The sequence below is a fragment of the Rhipicephalus microplus genome, chromosome 3 (assembly GCF_043290135.1).
Source record: "Rhipicephalus microplus isolate Deutch F79 chromosome 3, USDA_Rmic, whole genome shotgun sequence".
Lineage (NCBI taxonomy): Eukaryota > Metazoa > Arthropoda > Arachnida > Ixodida > Ixodidae > Rhipicephalus > Rhipicephalus microplus.
In genome coordinates, this window is record NC_134702.1 from 112,778,187 (window position 1) to 112,793,201 (window position 15,015).

A 15,015-nucleotide genomic window follows, 5' to 3' on the forward strand; every position below is an offset into this window, starting at 1 on the left:
TAATTTGTCATGCGGTGGCGGGAACTTTCGCCTTTCCAGTCTGTAGTGTTGCGTAATATCTCGGAACGTGATGAGACGATCACCCCACGACCATTGTGGTCTGTGTTGTCGCTGCGTGTCTGTCAAAGTGTCTCGATCCGGCAGATCAGAAGCCCCGTTCTCGGGAGCGGAGGCGGCGGCCACGGAATGTGCCGCGGCTCGGCGAGTGAGGCCTCGAGCCGCGGCGTGGGCCGCCTCGTTGCCCGGAAGCGGGACATCGGTGTGTGCCGGGGTCCAAAGGAGGAAGGCTGTTAAATTTTGTTGTGGCGATCGCGACGCTGAGTCACCATCACCGCACCTCTTAAGGATGCGGGCCGCTTCCCGCGAGACGCGGCCGCGCGCGAAGCCGCGGATTGCTGCCTGCGAGTCGCTGATTACGATCGTAGCGTTCGGCACCGTGGCGATTGCTAGGGCTATCGCGGCTTCTTCGGCCGCCTCCGTATGTCCCGTGGTCACCGTGGCACTCGCGAGGCATTTGCCCACACGGTCAACGACCGCAGCGGCGTGTGCGTGTCTCCCGTCTCCTTATCTCGCGGCATCTACGTACACAACTTCATCGCTAGTGCCGTACTTCTTTTGAAAGTCACTAGCTCGCTGGTTACGGCGCCCGACGTGGTGCGTCGGGTGCATATTCTTAGGAAGCGGCGGAACAGTTAGGCGGTCGCGAACCGAGGCAGGAACATCCGCTTTTTCTCCCTGCTGAGTGTGGTTACGGATGCCAAGTGACTCGAGGATGTGTCGACCCGTCTTAGACCCCGACAAGCGTTCGTTTTGCGAAACGACATGGGCCTCAATTAACTCGTCGAGTGAGTTGTGCAGTCCAATTTCTAGTAACTTTTCAGTGCTCGCATTCAGTGGAACTCCAATTGCTCTCTTGAAAGCCTTTCGTATTATACATTCGATCTTGTTTTTTTCTGAGCCTAGCAATTTGAGGTAGGGGGCAACGTATGTTATACGGCTTATTGCGTACGCCTGCACTAGACGGATCGCGCAGTGTTCGTGCATACCAGTACGTCTGTTCGTGATACGACGTAGGAGTCGGATCGTGTCGTCTACCGAACGACGTAGTCTTTGCACCGTCTCACCATTATGGCCGTTTGCCTGCAGGTGTAACCCCAGAATTCTAATTTTGTCTACGTGTGGAATGGGAGTGCCATCTGCCAATAGAACGCTTATTCTGTAGCACTCCCTTTCCTCATCGCGCGGGGTTTTGCGACCTCTACTTGTAGGTTTGTAGATTAGAAGTTCCGACTTGGTTGCCGAGCATTCGAGGCCCGTTCCTCGCAAGTACTCCTGAACTTCGTCTACACCTGCCTGGAGCGTACGCTCGACGTGACCATCACAATCTCCGCCGGGAAGCCAGAGGGTGATGTCATCCGCGTAGATACTGTGATACAATCCTTGTATGCCTAATAATTTCTCGGGTAGCCCCAATAGAACTAAATAAAGAGTAATGGTGAAATTACGGAGCCTTGTGGCGTGCCCCTCGAGCCCATCTCAAATTCTTGCAGTTCCACATCTCCAACGACGACGCGTAAGCGTCTGCCGGCAAGGAAGTCACGTATGTAATTATATGTTTTTTGTCCTAGTCCTAATGTTTGAACTCTGTTTAAAATTGCTTCGTGTTTAACACTGTCGAAGGCCTTTTTAATATCTAGGCCAAGGATCGCCTTGGTTGAGCTGGTAATGTCATCAGCAATGTGGTGCTTCAGCTGAAGCAACGCGTCTTGTGCGGAGAGATTGCGGCGGAATCCTAGCATGGTGTGCGGAAATACATCGCGGACTTCGAGAAAGTCAGTCACGCGTTTGAGAACTGCGTGCTCCAGAACTTTTCCTACACAAGACGTGAGCGAAATTGGCCTTAGATTATCAAGCGCAACCTGCTTGCCCGGTTTAGGAATCATGATAACTCGAGCTCTTTTCCACGCTTCAGGAAGGGAACCGCGTTGCCAGCACTCGTTGATATAAGTCACAAATCGGGAGATTGACTCGTCATCTAAGTTGCGGAGAGCCTTGTTCGAAACCCGGTCCAGGCCGGGCGCCGATCGGGTGTTTGCCCGAATTTCCACTTCGCTAAATTCGGCGTCTAGTTGCTCATTAGCAATGCCGTCATAATCTGGGTGTTGGACGTTCTCTGCCGACTTAAAGTAACGGTCACGTATTGCAACGAGCAGGTCATCGCCTTTATGATCGTTCACAAGTCTCCGAGTTTTATGGCCTTGAGCGGCACGAGTATCTTCCGGATCCAATAGGTGCCGGAAAAGGCGCCAAGCACTCGCCCCGCGCATCTGTCGCTCGAGGCCGTTGCACAGGTCTTCCCATTGTGACCTACAGACTTGGAACGCATGTTCCTCAATTTCTCTGTCTAACCGTGCTATGCGTTTCCTCAACGCCCGGTTATGTCTTTGGCGTTTCCACCTCTTGAGTAGGGCTTGCTTTGCTTCCCACATGTGTAGGAGCCTGCTGTCGATTACTTCGAGCTTCGCTTCTGGCGGGATGTGGCACGTTACCGCGTCTACGTCCCGATTGAGCGTCGCGGTCCACTCGTCTATATCCGTGATCGGCTCGTCGCCCCGCCCACTTTCTGCTCTCTTTTTGCAGAACGCGTCCCACAGCACTAATTTGAGTTTACGGCCTGTGCTTTCAGAGTATGTTCTACGAACGCTCGGGCCCGTGTCTACCGTAATCTCTATCAGAGAGTGGTCACTCCCTAAGTCCTCCTGCGTGTTTTGCCAAGACGCCGCTGTGACATTCGACACGAACGCGAGGTCCGGTAGCGTGTCTGCGCTCACGCTGTTACCCCGGCGCGTCGGATCGGCGGGGTTCGCGATCAGTTCAAGCCGTTGGTCTTGCGAGTCTTCCCAAAGGTGTTTGCCCTTGAGCGCTTCACGCGTGTATTCCCAGGCCCCATGGGGCGCATTAAAATCACCCGCAACTAGCGAGGTGCGCCGTTGGCGGCCGTGCTTGCTCTCCGGAGCATCTCCCCATATCGGTGCTGTAGCGTGGGTTTACTGTAGACGTTAAGTACAAACAGGCCTCGGCCGCGCTTAGGAATTAATTCTACAAAAACATGCGGTATCCTTACGCACTCAAGTTCGCGCTGCGCCACCGTGATGTTACGTCTAACTAGCACGGCGGCGACCGGCGCTGGACGCGGCGGGGGCGACGGCAGCGACCGCGGTCGCGACGACGACGAGAGCGGATCGCCCCGCCCTCGGCGACCCGCGGCCGCCCCCGGCGTCCTACCACGCGCCGAGCGCTGTGTAGCACGTTTTTCTTTCCGCCTGTTGTCCGCCGCGGCCGCATTTATGGCTTTGTAACCAGCTAGTTTTGCCAGATAATATGTTTCCTGCAAAAGGATAATGTCCGGTTTCGTCTCACGGCTTCGAATAAATTGCTCGAGATTTCCCCGCTTCCTCCTATATCCCCGGCAGTTCCACTGCCAGATCGTGTACTGTTGTTTGTGAGTGTTAGTGTGAGTGTGCGCGTGTTTAGCCATGGTGATGCTTGTGTTTAATTTAGCCCATCGCCGTCGAGGCGACTGGGGTGCGGCTGAATCTGCGGCTCGGCGTCTGGCAGCGCGTTCTGCTGCTGCTGACTCTGTTGCTGTCTAGCGTAGGGCTTACTCACCGTTCTAATAGGTCTACCCGCAGATGGCGGGAGTCGCGCTTCAATGTTTTCTATGCGCGCCGTGTGCGCGGTGAGCATTTGTGTCATTTGTTCAGAGAGCTTAGCTATCGCACTATTGAACATGTCATTCATCTGTGCCACCTGTTTAGCAAAACGTTCATCGAGGCTGGTCTCGATAGTATCGATTTGTTTCTGTAGCTAATCATAACGGCCAAATCGCTGTGTGGATTCGTGCCTGGCAGGATCTAGTGCTATCCTTTTCGCGATACACGGGCGGTCTTCGCGTCCGCCTGCCCCCTCTCCCGAACTGCTCTCGTCATCCGTGTCCATCCCCGCCGCCTCGGGTCTCGACGGAGTCGAAGACCGAGGCGTCGGTGGTGGCGGCGCCGTCGACTGTTGCTGCGGTTGTTGCATTCGTGGAGCCTCTCCTTTCAATTTGGAATTTTGCGCTCTAAGGGTGGCGTTCTCGCGTTTCAGCTCTGAAATTATCGATTGTAATGGTCCTATGCGTTGTTCTAGCGCTCGCTTTACCGCTAGCTTGAGTTCGCTCCCACCGCCTCCACCGACGGCGGGACCACCAGGACGTCCCGCCGAAACAACGCCGCCGGCGCGAAAGGCGGCTACATCCGCCCATCTCACCTGCTGCCATGTGCCCATGGGTCCTTGTTGTTGCGGCTGCCGCCACGTCTGATGCTGCTGACTTTGTTGGGTGCCTTGGTTGACAGCTGCGGCGCCCGGAACGGCGCCACCGCGCGTCTTCGACATGCTTCTCGGCCTTGGTGTCCGGCTGCGAGAGCGAGACCGGGATTTACCACCGCCGCCTCTCGCGTCTCGGCTTGTCGAGCGTCCTCTTCGGGTGGCGTTGGATGAATGACTGTCAAACGCCGGATAATGATTGTAGTGACCTCCGTTGCCTTCAGTGCTTATGCCGCTGTTGTAGATGCTGTCGGACGCTGCGGCCGCTTGCTCTTCTTCACGCCGCTTTCGCTCTAGGCGGCGACGCTTGACTATGTAAGGAGTCTTGTATCTCGCCTTGCAGACGCGGTCACCCGTGAGATGATCCTTGCCACACAGTTGACACCGCGGCTCGCAGCGATGGTCAAACGGTGGGTTACTGCTTCCGCAGCCACGGCAAATCTTGTCGGCAGGGTGGGGCACACGTCGGAGCGATGGCCCAGCCTCCCGCACGCGTAGCACACGTCGATGTGCTTTCTGTAGAGGGAGCATCTCACAAGCATAAGTCCATAGTATACGTGTCTGGGAACATGGAAACCGTCGAACAATACGATGATATTGTCCGTGGTGCCCATTCGCTAGGCATGCAGCACGCCGGGGTTGCGCTGCGTCACTAGGTTGTTAACGATGTCCTCCGGGCTCTCGTCTTTGGAAATGTTCCTAATCAGGCCCTTGGAAGAGTTCTCCGGGGCGGCCTGATAGGCGTTCGCCTCGAACTCTCGGTTCCCGATGCAAAGCTTGCTGATGGCTCCGTAGCGTTTGGCTCTGTCCGCGGACGGAGTGCTGAGCACCACGACGTTCTGTTTAACGTTGAGGCAGATGCTGTCCTCTCTAGCCGCTTCTCTACCGATACTGCCGCGTTACGAAGGCAGCAGTAAATGCGATCTATCTTGTATTCAGCCCCGTTGAATCCGCCGCGGGGGCGGACAATGATCCTGTAGTCATCGGGCGGTAGCTCTGGCATTCGGCTCGCCTTAGCGAGGTGCTGCAAGTAACGAGCACACTTCTTTTTATTCTGCGCCGCTGTGGCGGTATCCGGGGCAATCCCTGTAGTCTCCGCGGCAGCCTCCTGTTGCTGCGTCTCTGTCTTCTGGTCTTGCGCTGACTCGGACGCGCCGTCGGCCTGTTTCGTTCTCTTTACGCTGCACCATCCTGCTCCCTCGCCGAAATCTTCCGGCCGAATGTCCTCTCCTTCTACCTCTACGACATCCATTTATCCCTGGCAAAGGCCTTGTACGCTGCCGTCGGGGATCGGGAGCTCCGAGGAGGTCCGGCGACACGTTAGGCTTGCAGACCCCACCGCCGCAGCGGCCGGCCTATGGCGTCGTGCGCAGAGACGCTGGACTTGGCGTTCTTGCTTTCGTGGTGGAATAAAAGGCGCCAATAAGTGGCTAAAAAGTGGTCCCACCTGGCAAAACTTGGTGTCAGGGAAGTCCTTGAAACTGCCGCCGATCGATGGTGAGAAGCGTTTTCCACGATAAATTCGACAATCCACCAAAAACATAGGAAAGTTGCGGAGCCGACGCGCAACACGTCCACACTCCGTGGCCCCCTAGCGGTGTCCCGCGAATAAGACAAGTAAATATTTTAGAGGGCAGAAATGTCAAACAAGTGTCCACCGTGTGTGTGTTCTTTCTCTGTAGCTTTCTCTTGAATGTTCTATAAAACAGAAGTGTTCTATAATGAGAGAATGGCTCCACTGGGGCTGAGCGAAAAGCGGCGCGGGAAAAGTGAAAAGTGGCGAAAATTTGCGGTGGCGGTGCAGTCGCCGTCACCTACTTCACCTGAATGTCAGGTTCATTCGGGCATAGAGATCCCTTAATTTAACTAGAGCGGACTCTGGTGCCGAGACCTTTCCTTGACCATAGAAATGATGGGTAGTACACGGTTTCGCTTCGCCTGCGTACTTACGAGTTTAGGGCGCGCTTCTGGCTTTGTTTATTTTTCTGTTGTGGTTTTGTTTACAATAAAGGAACGAACCGTTTTGAACGTCACGACTTTATTCGAATTGGTGAGCCTAAAAGATTAAGGTAAGAAAGCGCAACAGCCGAACATTCGCTTATTTTGTTTCGTGACTGAACTGCTCAGAGACACGCCAAGCCAAACTGAGCCAGAAATACGAAGAATACACAAATTCGTGTACTACCCATTAATCCTATGCATGCAGAAGCACCATGCATGGCAGCTTTTGAAGACACTAGCAGCTGAGTTGCGTCTAGTGTATATATAGGAAACTGTATGCATTCGGGTGTTGGGCTGTGGAAGCAGCGGACGGCCACACCTGTGGTGACTGCAAGAGCGCCGAGCTGTTATGTGCCTGGTGCGGTATCGCCTCCTAACGCACCGCCGCTCACGCATTGTTTTTGCCATTTGTTCGTTAGCTACTTACAATTTCGTTAGTGTGAAAATAATTGGTTTTGTTTTCAATAAAAGAACGAACCACTTTGAACTTCACGACTCGATTTCGATATCGGTGAGCCTAAAAGGTTAAGGTGGTGAAGCGCAACAGCTCAACATTCGCTCATTTTGTTACGCGACAGAACAGCTCCAAGCGTCGCGAATCCAAACGGAGTCGAGAGCGGGGTGCTTAGCGAAGTAACGATGTGCATCCCATTATTGGGATTACTCACTAAACAGGCTGCAACGCCATCCCCCGTTTTGCACGAATGCTGCTGCAAAGCTGCGGGATAGTATTAAGACAACGCGACTCATGCGCGACGGCTGGCGACGCAAAAGCTGTTGCAGGTGGCCACCGCGCATGTCTTCAGCCTTGAGAACATTGTTGGTAACGTTGGTTACCTTCAGGTGAAGGATACGGCGGTGCCACCTGGATGCTCAGAAAAAAAACATGCCCAAGCACGGACTCCTGTGTAGACCCACTCTCCTATTCTAGTAGCTCTAATCAAAACTATGTTCATCAAGTGGTCACATTCACTTTCCATACTACGCCAGTCGATGGCAAGTACCATCAGGGCCCTTCCACTGCCGAAAATATTTTTTTAAAAGAGCAGCCCATCTGTAGATTGTGCTACAATCATTGAAAATAATTACAGGCGATAAACTGTTGAGTGTGCAAAATTACTTAGACCCTGAACACTCGAATATCGTTGAGTGCAGACTCGCTTGTTATTTCAGACAGTGTCTAATGGAACTGTCAGTAAAATAAAGTGTTTCTGACGTGTTACGTGTGTCGGTGCATGTGCCCAGATTGTCTAGGTCTAGTTTCGAATGGTTAGTTGCACGGGTTAGGATATTCAAACCATTAAGCACGGCACATCAATAATGATTCTCACTGATACCTAAATATCACGTGTATTTGATCGTGCAATAGGCGGCGAGCTTGCGAACTTTGTTTTAGACGATAATAATTGTACCTTTATTTTACGTCACATTATGTAGACAACACTCTCAAGTGGTGAGCTGACTGCTTGTAATACAAGGTTATCGAGGAAGCAAAGAACAGTGAATTTTAGGACTCGTTTTCTTTTGTTCAACACAAAACACAAACAACAAACGATACTAACACGAAACTAACACGAAACGAAACACAAAATTATGTGAAGGAATTATAGGCCATGTTGTTAGAAGTGGGTGTTGTGTGAGACTGAAGAAGTGGAAGAAAAGACAAAAAAAACCTAATTCGGCTCCTCTAGGACCGGACCTGTGACCTTCACTCCGATGCTTCACCAGTGACCTCGTTCCGGAAGACTTGATGTTTCAAAGTAGTATGCAAGACATTATTGGTCAACCAGAACACTTCAATAGGATCACGTGCTAGTTGACGCCAACAGGCCCAAAAATTACACGCTTGAAGGGAGCTGTGAGTAGCTTGCGAAGCTTCGCATGCGTCGACTGAAGGTTCCGTTCATCACGGGCGCCTTGCCTGATGTTAACGCGTCCTTGCATGGGCAGCACAACATGAAGGTTCGAATTCCGTCGTTGTTTTTAAATGCGAAGCATTCCTTAGCAAACTTTGGCGACATTGAGCGTACCTATCTATCTATCTATCTATCTATCTATCTATCTATCTATCTATCTATCTATCTATCTATCTATCTATCTATCTATCTATCTATCTATCTATCTATCTATCTATATATCTATCTATCTATCTATCTGTCTATCTATCTATGTATCTATCTATCTATCTATGTATCTATCTATCTATCTATCTATCTATTTATCTATATATCTATCTATTTATCTACCTATCTATCTATCTATCTATCTATATATTTATCTACCTATCTATCTATCTATCTATCTATCTATCTATCTATCAAGCCGCCTCCGAGTTTTAGCTCTCCTGGCCGTTTCGATAATTTTATCAATACGAAACTTGGTAGTCATGACATGAAAATCATAACATGTACGTCATTAATGTCATGATTTACATTTCATGATCCTGCAGCTCTTACAGTCGTTTCGTTGACATGGCATGTTGAAAAACTGGTGTGGTATGGCACGATCGCATGGCGAACACCAGCGACTGGCCCTAACATAAAAATTATGACATGCGTGTCACCTGACAACATGACTACATGCCACGCTCATGATGCGCTCATGGCCGTTTCACTAGCGCCACATATACCAAATTTGGCATTACGGTATCTGAATGATTGACGAACGTATGTGACTGGTGCAAACATGATGATAATTAGATTCGTCTCATGTAACAACATGACTACATGCCGCGCTCATAATGGGCTGGCGGCCGTTTCAATAGCTTCACTTATACCGAATTTGGTATTACGGGACGTGAATTGATGGACAAAGCTATGACGCTGGTGTACACAAGATAAACATGAGATGCGTGTCATGTAACAACATGACTACATGCTACGCTCATGATGCGCGCGCGGCCGTTTCGCTAGCTTCACATGTACCAAACTCGGTATTACACGACGAGAACGGACGACATAAGTAATTGATACATTCAAACATGATAATTGCGACATGCGTGCCATGTAACAACATAGTACGCATCTCGTGATTATGACTACATGCCACACTCATGATGTGCTCGCAGCCGTTTCGCTAGCTTCACATATGCCTAATTTGGTATTACGTGACGTCAATGGATGACGAAGGTATGCGACCGGCACAAAAATCATAAGAAGCGTGTCATGTGAGAACATGACTACATGCCACACTCATGGCGGCAATAAACTTGGACGTGATGCGCTACACGTGCTCGCTGGTGTTAATTTCGTCGCGTCCCGCCGGCGTTGCCATGCCAGGATACTCGCAGGCGCGCGCCGCGCTGCGTTGCTTCGTCATGTTGCAAAATACCAGGACACGGTCGATGGTGCCACCAGGCAAAACAAGGTCTGTATTAACAGAACAAAAAGCAGCCGCTTCGACGTCGTCTTCCTTGGAGCCACCGTGGGTACTGTCCACGCTCATCACTCCGCCATCCTCTGTCTTCTTGGCCGGCCTTTAGCCGCGACATTAGCCTCTCAATCAAGAAAGCATCGTCCCGTTGCTTTATAATCAAAATGGTTTGTCCTTGTTCAATACACATGAGATCATTCGGAGACATAAAGTTTCATCCGAACAACGTGCACGACTTCTGGAGCACACCTTTGACGCCTTAAGGAGTGCACAGTATCAGGAACAACCTCATTGTTATTGTCACTGAGACGTCGTGAAACTTTATAGGGCCTGAGGTACCGTCTTAGCAGTTCTTCTTAGAGGCCACGGCACCAAATAGAAGTCCATATCCAAACTTTCTTACTTCACTCGTATAAGACTAGTCGGTGACGAAGGTTGTACCGTCTTGAATCGTATTCCTGCTGGCGTCTAATACGTAAGCGTGCAAGTTGTCGGGCTTCTTCAGAAAGCTGGCGAATATAATCAGCATCCGTCTCGACATTTTCACACTCCCGCGGCAGCAGAGGATCTAGCATAGTGTTGACTTCACGGTCATGAAGAAGGCGGAATGGTGTTGTTCTTGTTGTTTCTTGATGAGCCGTGTTATAAGCGAACATGACATACGGCAAGATCTCGTACCAGTTTTCATGCTCCACATCGACGTACATGCAGAGCATATTCGCAAGGATCTTGTTGAGACGCCCCGTAAGACCAATCGCTTGCGGATGATACGCCGTTGTTCGCCGGTGGGATGTGCCTTTAAGTGTTAAAGCCATCTTTAATTGTTTGGCTGTGAATGCAGTTCTGTCAGTTATTACCAATGACGGAGCGCCATGCCTCAGCACCACATTCTCCACAAAAAATTGGGCTGCTTCACTTGCCGTGCCCCTCTCCAGAGCCTTGGTTTCGGCGTAACGAGTGAGGTAGTCAGTGGCTACTATAGTCCATCTGCGACCTGCCGATGAGGTGGGAAATGGGCCCAAAAGATCCATTCTTACTTGAGCGAATGGAGCAACAGGCACGTCAATAGGGTGGAGGAGACCTGCTGGTTTGACAGGTGGGACTTTTCTGCGCTGGCAATCAAGGCACGTTCGAACATAGTGTTGAACGGTCACCGTCAGTCTTGGCCAGTACTATTTCTGCCTCACTCTACACAGCGTACGCATGTAACCTAAGTGGCCAGATGTTGATTCATCGTGGCATGCCTGTAATACTTCATTCTTCAGAGATGTTGGCACGACGAGCAAGTAGTCATTTCCGTGTGACGTGAAGTTCATCTTATACAGGAGGTCGTTACGCGAGCGAAATGAAGAAAGCCCTCTCGCAAATAGTCTAGGTACAGCTGAAGTGTGACCCTCCAAATAACGAAATAAGGGTTCTAGTTCGAGGTCATCTCGTTGCAGCCGTGCAACAGTAGTCATGTTTAGAACTTTGAAAAAGGCTATATCGTCATCTTCTGCTGTTGCAGGTTCGTATGGCGCATGAGAAAGGCCATCGGCGTCTGACTGTCGCTTCCCCGATCTGTAGACCACCGTCATGTTCTTCAAGATTCGGGCTCCAGCATGCCAACCGTTCGTTCTAATGGGTCTTTAAATTTGTTAGCCAGCACAGGGAGTGATGGTCGCTGACAACATTAAAAGTAGGACCAAACAGATATGAGCGGAATTTCATAATAGCTCACACTACCGCAAGACACTCTTTTTTTGTGGTGGAATAATTTTCTTCCGCCTATGAAAGAGTTCTGCTAGCGTGAGCAATTACTCGTTCAGTGCCATCCTGCCATTGTAGGAGTACAGCTCCTAAGTCCACATTGCTAGCGTCAATGTGCACTGTTGTCGGGGCGTCATCATCAAAGTGTGCGAGGACTGGTGGCTTCTGAAGGTGTTGCCGCAGCTCGTCGAATAATTTTTTCTGTTCTTCATTCCATACGAATACGACGTCTGCTCTGGTAAGGCGGGTGAACGGCGAGGCAATATGCGCGAGCAGTTCTCAATGAAGCGTCGATAGTACGCACACAGTCCTAAAAACCGTCTTGCCACCTGTTTATCAGTTGGCGCTGGAGAATATGTAACGGCAGTTATTTTTTCAGGGACAGGAACACACCTTCACTACTTACAAGATTCCCCGGGAACGGAAGCTCTTCGAAGCCGAAATGGCATTTTTATGGCTTAAGTGTTAGTCCGGCGGAACGGATAGCTTGAATACTGAGTGCAGTCACCTGACGTGTTCGTCGAGTATGGTAGAAAATACGATGACGTCATCCAAATACTCTAAGCACGTCTGCCACTTGAGGCCTGATAGTACGATATCCATTAGCCGCTGAAACGCTTTTGGTGCAGAGCACAAGCCTCATTGAAGTGCCCTAAATTCAAAAAAGCCATCAGGTGTCGTGAAATCTGCTTTCTCCCTGTCTCTTTCATTGACTTCAATCAATCAACACCCCCTCTTTAGATGCATCGGCGAGAAATAACACGCATGCCGTCTTCTTTTTGTCACCTGAATTAGCTTGCGATAATCCACGCAGAAACGTAAGGTGCCGTCTTTTTTCTTCATTAATACAACCGGCGAAGCACAAGGGCTTTTCGATGGCTGAATAACGTCACCTTCAAGCATCTGTCGCACCTGGTTTTCGATGGCTTCATGTTCCCGCGGAGCTACCCGCTACGGGTTTTGCCTCATGGGTCTGGTCGTGACGTCCGTTATTATTCGATGTTTCGTCAGTAGCGTTTGATGGGCCCTGGACGTCGAAGAGAAACAATAATCAAACTGGTTAATAGGATGCAGTATACTTTGCCTCTGTGCCTGCAGCAAACTTGGGATAATATCAACAGATAGAGCTAGGGGGGCAGATCAGTTGAATTTTCTTTCTCAAGAGTTAGGCAGTCGGTCATCTCGGCAAGCTCTTCCATGTACGCGACTGCCATGCCCCTCGTCAGATGTCGGCGTTCAGAGCTGAAGTTCGTAACAAGGACATGCGTGTGTCCGCATTCCATGCTCACGACGCCTCTTGCGATACACAAACCATGGCTGAATAGCAGTGTTGGAATTTGCTCGGCAATGTTTTGAGAATCGCTCGACGTGTCACATGTCACAGCCACGAGTGCACTCTATCACGGCAAGATGGTCACGTCGTCGTCGAATACGCGCAAAAGTTTATGCCGCTGGTCTGCACAGGGCCCATCTGAAACTTGACCTGGGGCCATTAAAAACGTAACTGATGTCTCAGGATCGTTGATAACGGCACCGTATTCACACAGGATGTCCATGCAAAAATTAGGTCTTTGCAGCACTCCGATAAAATTACGAGCGGTACATTCGAGCGGTACATTTGCCCGTCGACGTCACCAATTGACCCCCTTCAGTTCTTATGTTCGGGCCCGCCCATAATGTTCTGACTTTTTTTGGGCAGTCGGCGAGTTTATGGCTGATAATAGAGAAGTCCGCGCCAGTATCTACCAGTGCTGTTACCGGGGGTCCGTCTATACAAATGTCTAGATTGCCACTTACGGTTTCCGTTGATGTCGGTGGCGTCGCATCGTCCTTGTTACCGTCCGTCGTACGATCCGTGGTATAATTCGTCGTATCGCGTCGTAGTGAAGATGTTAGGGGTGTGATAGCATCTCGACGGGCGGCAACCTTCCCCCCAAGGTCGCTGCTGTTAGTTTCCACAACGAGCGCTCGGGGATCTGCCCCGGGCCACCTCGGCGTAACTGCGCCGCTGCGGCGAATAAGTTTCCGGTGAAAGAGAGCGGGGTTGACGATATAGCACATCAGGTTGCTGTACTTGCGGGCATTCACTGCTGTCAGGGCGGCTATCGAAATAAGCACGAGAGGAGCTTTGTAGAAAGTTCTGATGTCTATGGTCAGGGTATGGCCAAATGCAGAAAACGGGACCGGCTTTTCCGCAACGAAAGCTAAGTGGTCGACGGTTGACGGTGCGCCACAAGCCCGTCTTACGAAGGAATGATCGACTGGTGGGCATTCTTTGTGACCAAGGTGGAGATGTCGGCGGAGTGTACATCGGCAACGTTTGCATAGGTATCGTAGACTGTGGACACGGCAGCGGCGAATTGGAAGCTGGAGCCCACGGCTCGTTGTAAGGCCTTTGGCAGACGTCGCGATAAGCCTGTGGTGTCGAGTTGTACGTCACGGGAGTGGGTTGACGGACGGCCGATGCGTAGCTTACAGATCGCTGGTCTGCAAGCGATTCGGGCAACGAAAATTCCTGACGGAGTTCTTGCCGCAAAACTTCGGCAACGCAAGCCACGTTATATTCTTGTGGAGTCACAAGGAGGTTTCGGATCTCCTCGCGAATGACCTCACGAATGAGCTCACGCAGAGAACACTCACTGCTGGCAGCCAAAGCAGAGAGGCTGGGAGATGTGTTGTTTGTTTGGTTGTGGAATCGGTGCCGTTGCTGCAGTGCTCGCTCGATTGTTGTAGCCTCTTTGATAAATTCCGCTACGCTTGTTGGCGAGTTGCGTAGGAGACTGGCAAACAGCTCTTCTTTGACGCCACTCATCACATGTCGGAGTTTTTTACCTTTAGGCATCCCGTGGTCAGCCCGCCCAAATAGGCGGGTCATGTCCCCCACCAACGTGGCGACACTCTCGTTGGGTTTTTGAATGCGTGCCTCGACGAGCTGCAGAGCAGAATCCCGGTAGTCAAAGTTTGCGAATGTCCAGAGAATTCGCTGCCGAAATTATTCTCATGAAGGAAGCGTTGACTCGTGGTTCTCCTACCACGTACGAACGTTGTATGCAAAGCAAAGTACAAGCGCGATAGCTTTTGTTCAGTGGGCCAGCGGTTGGCCTTGGCAACTCGCTCGTACTGAGCTAACTAGTCCTCAACGTCTTCATAAACCTCGCCGTGAAAGGTCTCGGGTATTTGAGGCTGCTCAACAGTAAGCTGTGAAGGCCCTCCAGCAGCCATTTCTCTAGGCATGGTGTCTTGCTGGAGAAGTTCGAGGGGGATCGCCTCGGGACTAAGGCCTCACTGTCGGCGACTGTAGCGGTGGACAGGAGTATCCAATTGAGGAACGCGTTGCGGTGGTGGACTTGAAGTGCCAGGGCGCGGAGGGGTCCCAAGCATCAGTTGGAGAAGTGCAGCACTTCCACCAATGTCGCGACGTGAAAATAACAGGACATAGGACGACGGTGTGACCAGGAAAAGCAAGGTCTGTATTAACAAAACAAAAGTTCAGCCGCTTCGACATCGTCTTCCTCGGAGCCACCGTGG